This window comes from Manacus candei, unplaced genomic scaffold, assembly GCF_025592945.1.
Source record: "Manacus candei isolate 608988 ecotype Guabito, Panama unplaced genomic scaffold, ASM2559294v1 h1tg000124l, whole genome shotgun sequence".
NCBI lineage: Eukaryota > Metazoa > Chordata > Aves > Passeriformes > Pipridae > Manacus > Manacus candei.
In genome coordinates, this window is record NW_026138172.1 from 1,905,449 (window position 1) to 1,912,675 (window position 7,227).

Below are 7,227 nucleotides of genomic sequence, written 5' to 3' on the forward strand. Positions count from 1 at the left end.
TAATTTTGTATCTCAGCACTTTTCAATGCTGTTTTAGCGACAGGTGATAGATATCAATGAAAGATGGCATAGAGTTACTCTATCCTTAATTCATGTATCAGCAGCATGAGAGCAAAGTGTCCGTGCTATACTAAAATAGTTCCAAAAAGAATCCAAGTATTAAGGATTTTCATGTACAATGATGTTTAGCTTGTCCAAAAATCAGTTCCAACATCTCTTCTGCACAATTTAGATTTTCGTAACACAGACCTCTATCTCTGGTTGTTTTTTTTTTTTTTTGCTTGATTGGTTTTTTTAAGGCTATAATTTTCTAAATATCTGTATTTTTGGTTTCCTTGGGGTCTGATGTGGTTTTGTTTTGGTAATCATCTTCCCTGCAGAGTTGCCACACTGTAGCCCTTGAAATAAGCTGCTACTGGTGAATCTACTTTGACTTTTCTTCAGCTGACCTGTCTCAAGGCCCACATCAGTTCACTTTGAAAATCTACCTGGATAATGCTCCTTATATTTTGGGAGTATTTCCTACTGTGGTGCACCCCAAGTAAATAGACTTAAATTTTCTTACTAACTACAACCTTTCCTAGTAACACTGCAGGTCATTGAACGCCCCAATTTGAACTGACCATCTCTATAAATTAGTGATATTTTTTCCAAAGCGGAACTGATTCTTGACAGCCACCATATTGAAAAACTAAAAGGTGAAGAAACAAACAAAACCAGAAAAATTTGTCTCTCTCACTCTCAGACTCATTCCTTGAAGCCTGAGTTTGACAATTTAATAAGTGTAAATTCAGCAGGCAAAGGAAAAAGTAAGAGGAGGAAACACATTGCAAACTGATTACAGCTTTTAAAAGGCATTAGGAAGAAGCAGCTGTATGGGAGGTTTGTATTTTGACTTAAGCTTGAATGTTACAATTAGCAAAAGATTGATTGTTTATGTTTGGTAGCTGTACTCAGCTTCAAGCTATGTTCCTCTCTAGAGCTTTATGAACTATGAAAAACACCTTTCATAATACTTTGATTACTGAAAAACAGAAGGCCCAGTATAATTGCACGCAGAATGGTTTGAACCAATCTAAGACCAAAAAACTTCTTAATTTGGGCTGAATGTTATTGTTATGTCTCCTAGAGAACAAAGTTTATAGAGATTCCTGTCAATTCTGGAACTTTTTTTGCAATTCTTTCAGCCTTACATGGCAGCATTGGGTAGTGATAAATAGGTGGGTGATACCTCCCTTCAGTCGAGCAGTTTGTGTGGTATGAAGCCAGTCATATTTGTGGGTCTTCCAGAGGAAACAATGGTTGTAATGCTATTGGACTGGGGGCTTTTTTAAAATCTTAGTGGAGAAATAAGAAACACTGCTGAACAAGCATGATTTATAAAGTAGATATGTGGATTGTTTTACCATTATTAAATGCCATAATTAATCTAAAGAGCTGACTTCCTTACTGAGGGAAATTGGTAATATAACACAGCAAAATGAAGCATTCACTTTTCTTATGCTGAAGCAGATTGAAATAATGGGACATAGGACAGTAAGATTCTTAATGTGAAAGATTACCACTGTTTTTTTCAAATACAGTCAAGGCTTATAGCATCTAAAGTCGTTATGACCCGTTGTTTGGTAATCCAAAGGAAAGAATGGACCAAGTTCAGCTTGTACCACACTACCATTTCCATAATGAGGACCAATCTACTCTCATTCTTGTGGTTGTTATTAGGAGCAAGATTCAAAAGAATGGACAGGAGAAAAAAAAAACTGTGTCAATACTGAAAGTAACCATCATGTGTAGAATAATTGAGTCTGTTTCGTTACCTTAATTCTCTGATTTCTGCCATATTAAGGTCACTACTGGCATTGCCACCTACTTCAGTCCTCACTTGTATTACCACAATTGGCAATAAAGCATATTTGTTGGTAGACTACAATCTGCCTGCTTAGAAAAATTCTACCACCTTTTTCCACCCACTAAAAAAACCATAATCAAAGCATACTACACTCGTTTACCTTTTAGGGTTTTATAGGAAAAATCATGGTATAGAAATCATTGTGATTTCCTTTCAAGAAAATTTACGAAAAAGTAGACATTTAAAACTGTTACTCTTAAACAAAAACCTGCTGTAGAGTACCTTTATTCCCCTAACTATTATAATATATTTCTCCTTTTAGATGACAATAGCAGAATCCAGAGGCCACGTTCTAAAGTGGTTTTTTTTCCCGTTTATAGAATCCATTTATTGGCAGAAATGACGAGTTTTATCCAGGTTCATCAAGTAGACATTCTGGTAATGTGTTGTACTGTATCTGCCACCTCAAGTCATGCAGTCTTGTCTGTGCAGTGTATTAGTAGTATCCACTTTACTAACTTTCTCTAGCTGTCACAGCTTTTGTGCATCTACACAGACACTGTACTGAGTGACTTGATGTTTTTCTGGGTTGGGTGTTTTTGTTTTAAGTATTTAATCCTGCTGGTTTTTTAAATCATATGGAAGTACTTTTAAATTTGCAATCAGTGATCTATTTTTCAGCTACCTTTTTCCAGGTTTAATTGATTTGCATGTTAAGTACATTTGTATAAGCAGGAGTGCTACGCTGGAGGCTTCTTTGTGAAATCATGTAAAAAGGTTTAAGACAGATTTTTGATTCACAGGGCAACTTTTTTTGAATCAGTTTCTGCATGCATCTGCAAGAGCAATTTATGAACAGTGCTCTTACTTCAAGTAGTATTTTCCTATGGTATTTTACTTTCCCTTATTTGAAGTTAAAATAAATAAATATTTGAGTTCATAGAAATTCTAGAGTAAACAATAGTGCACAAAGAAATCACCTAGTTAATCACAGAAAGCTGTGCAAGTGCTGGAACTATGGTTAAACTGTGAGGGAAATATCCAAGTGGTCCTTTTTAAAGCCATTATGAGCATACTTGCAGCACTTAAAATCAGTCAAACCTCGTCAACAAGAACTGGATCTACATTCTTCATCTGGTAGCTACTGTACACACATTTTGTGGGAATTTGAAAGAGTGGACAAACAAGGTCCATAAATTCTCTCAACACCAAGCGTAAGAACTCTGAACTTTACCCAAGACAAATAGTTTCTGAGGACAAAAGTATTGCCATTTGAAAATAATTCTGTTTTCACACTTTCTTAGAATTTCAGGATTCAAGACTTGTATGGATCACTCTGAAACATAATTTTATTTGTAACATAATCAGTACCCTCTCCGCAGTGTTGCTGAAATACATGAAGTTAAGCCTATGTTATGAGTTAATGCCCAGTAGGAGATAAATCCAATGGGCCAAAAATTTTCTTAAAGCTTTTGGTCCTCTTCCTAATATTTTGCTGTGGTTTTGTATTTTTGTGTTTATTTTAAATTTTAATACATACATAAAAAGACAGGTTTTGTGGCTCTACTGGATTTATCATATCAGCTTGGTTTTGTGGAGACTACTTCAAGGAATGAGAGAGCATCCAAATCATGCTACTTCACTTACATTTAGCACCTCTACTCAGAGTACCAATATTCAAAAGATAGAGCTTTATCATAAGAACTGTGGTTGTTTATTAATATTTTGATAAAGTTATTGAGAAAAGGTATAATAAGTCTGATGTTAAGAGTAATAACTTGATACAGGCATTAGGTAATCTAGGAAGTCATGCAGTCAGTCCTGAACTTCCTTCAGCAGGAACTGCCACAGCTCTCTCTAAGCCATGGAAATCCAGAGCTGAGTCTCAGAATCTCCAGGCAGATGATCAAACACTAAAAACTTGGTGCAGAATTTGCCAGAGAACCCGAGTGAACAACTGCTCCAACTACTGAGTCAAGGGGTGATCTGATCTGGAAGGCTCAAAAGACAGGATTTTGTAAACAAGGTCATAATCTGCACCCCAAAGAAGGACAAACACTCATGTTTTGGAACAGCTGCTTGGAATTGCATGTCCTACCATGCAAAGCATGACTCTAGTTCTGTAGTTGAACCAGATGCAGTGCCACATTAGTCAGTCCTGGAATCCTCTCTGACCAAATTTGCTGGAACCAGGTACTGCTTCAGATTGTTCAGTATATTAGTATATCATTCCTTGTATCTTAATATCCACTCTTAAAAATAGCTTGCAGTAAGACCTAATTGTATGGCAGATGAACTCCAAAAATCACTCCAAGAAAGTTCCTAACTATGTCGTGTTAAAATCTTCAAGGCAGCCTCTTCACAATCCTGGAGTTATTTATAATCACTTATGAATCTGTTATGTTTGAGACAGATGCAGGCAAACAGCCAGAAAGGTCCTGGAACGAAAATTCCTCGATTAGTTCTCTTTGTAGAAAGTGTGGATCCTTTCCTGAGACCTGGACTTTGTCAGCGGGTCGCCCGTTGTTGTTGGACAGCTCTTACACAGGGAATGACATTCCTTCCACCAGCAGTCAGAGGGACTGACCATTCCGTTCTTCAGCAGTAATCCAGCACTGTCAGGCAGTTGCACCAAATGAGAGCCCTGAAGGAATGTTGTATCCATGTCTAGATATAGCCAAAGATGGAGTTTGAAATTACGATACTTAAAGGAACATACATATTTCTGTTCCATTCCTGTTGCCTGAATGAAGACTTATTTTTTCCATCTCTTCACATTAAAGTTTAGGGAGCCTGATCTGTCTCTGGAATTAGAAACCATCAATCATCTCTGCTGGCTGACCACATGCAAAACACCTTCAGTAGGCATTTGTTCATATTAGAGTTCGGAATAACTTATTTAAAAATGCAGGTAGTAGAAATGTAGCAATGGACAAATACATTTCTCTTTTAATCCTGGATAAATTAATTAATTAGCTTTAATGCTGCTAACTGAAGTGGTTTAGCCAAGAACTTATGTAACCAATGTAGCTTTGTTTCATTAGGGAAGGAAAAAAATTGTGGAATGAATATCTGAAATAATAATTATCTTTAATGTTACTGTCTGATACAGAAGAATCATGCCAGGCACATAGCAAATGTTTTGCATAATTTTTTTTCTCTGTGCAACATGTGATCCCTTTTTTTTCCGGAACATGTAGCATTGTAGTAGTAATTATCAGGCAAATAGGTGATTACTGTCCAAATCCTGATTATTCATTCATCTACTGGAGCTTGTTTTTCCATTAGCAGCACTCTGAAGTAATCCAGCTGCTATGCAAAAATTCAATTAAAAACATAAAAAGATAGTTTGACTAGATATTTTTATTGAAAAGAGGTAAAGTATCAAATGTTTGCTAATGTGGAAGGGTAACAAAGAAACTGCCTGATGAGCAAAGAAATACAAGTAGCATTGGAGACTTTTGGTATCCATAAATTACATTATCACATTGGGGAAATTAGTACAAGAAGACACCTCCAATTTTTTCTTTTTGAAAAAAAGTTCATTGGGCAAACCTGGGAAGTTGCTGAGCAGGTTATAAGTGCTACCAACTCTTACTGCTTTCAGTGGAAAAAACTGGCTGTTAAACTGGCTGTTAAATACATTAATGGAATCACAGAATTGTCTGGATTGGAAGGCACCTTAAATATCATCTCATTCCAATTCCCCTGCCATGGGCAGGGACCCCTTTCACTATCCCAGGTTGCTCAGAGCCCCATCCAACCTGGCCTTGGACACTTCCAGGGATGGGGCAGCCACAGCTTCTCTGGGCAACCTGTGCCAGGGCCTCGCCACCCCCAGAGGGAAGAATTTCTTCTTGATATCTAATCTAAATCTACCCTTTTTTAGTTTGAAACCATTCCTCATGTCCTATCACTATACTACATGATAAATATTTCAACCCCATCATTCCCGATAGCCCCCTTCAAGTACTGATAGGCAGCAATAAAGTCTCCACGGAGCCTTCTCTTCCCCAGTCCCAAAAATCCCAACTCTCCCAGCCTTTCCTCACAGCAGAGCTGCTCCATCCCTCTGATCATCTTGGTGTCCCTCCTCTGGACTCACTCCAGCAGCTCCATGTCCTTGCTGTGCTGGGCCCCCAGAGCTGGAGGCAGCACTGCAGGGGGGTCTCCCCAGAGTGGGGCAGAGGGGCAGAATCCCCCCCTCCCTGTTGACCACTAAACAAGTATTGAAAAGACAAGATAAAGTGTTTCCTATGCTATATACTAAGACTTGCTTGCATCTTATCCTCAAAACTGCCAATTAGAAATTAATCTCTACTCATAACCTGCCAGTGGTAATTTAAATACTTGGCAATTATTTTTACCAAAACAAGCAGTTAAAAAACGGGACTGTTTGCCTTCTGGGGAGATGTTTCATCAGGTAAAATTTAATGGCCACTACTATTGGTGGGTTTCGTTAACCAACATTTTCATTTTATTAATGAGCAAAGGAATATTCACATTGCAAATGCATTCACAGCACCAGAAAGTTAGATCCCCATATACTGCATTATCATACCCATTAAAATCATAGAATCATAGAATGGTTTAGGTTGGAAGGGACCTTAAAGATCATCTGTTTCTAACCCCTCAACCATGGGCAGTATTAGTTGCATAGAATTACTTTGGGCAATCAAGGAACTTGTGAGAAAGTACTGAACACCTGATATGGCTTGAAATGTTACAGACTCTGAAACTTCACTTACAAGATGCTTGTGAAACAACTTATGCATATATCCAAAGTTTGCATTTCTCAGTTGCACAAAATATTATTAAACTTTTAAAGTAGTGGAAACATCTGTCTTTTTGAAAATACGTATTAAGAAGTGTGTCCACATGTTGAAAAAATCAGATGAATACTTGCAAAATTACTCAGGAGAATTTTGACCTTAATCCATTTATCCACATTTTAGTGTACTATGTACATTAAAAATACCATTATTTATTAACATATTATAATGGAATATCATACCAGTATATTATTTGCATGAGTGAAGAAAGCAAAAGCATTAATTCCAAACCTGAAGGTTTTCTGATTTATTGTGAGTTGCTATGTATAAGGGAGAGAAATTTGATTTACATTTAAATAATTTAGATAAAACACATACCTTTCTTAAACATAGAGAAATCAGGCACGTATTGACTTTCTTTACCAGTTTGCATATTTGTTTAGAAATAGGACTTCTATTTGGTAGAACAGGGAACTGACATTGTACTAAATGTTACTAATTTTGAAAAATTAATTTATGTACTACAAGTATCTTTGTAAGATACTAATTTTGGAAAAAAAACACAAATAACTGAGAAGTATCCTGTGGGTATGTCCATATTAACAC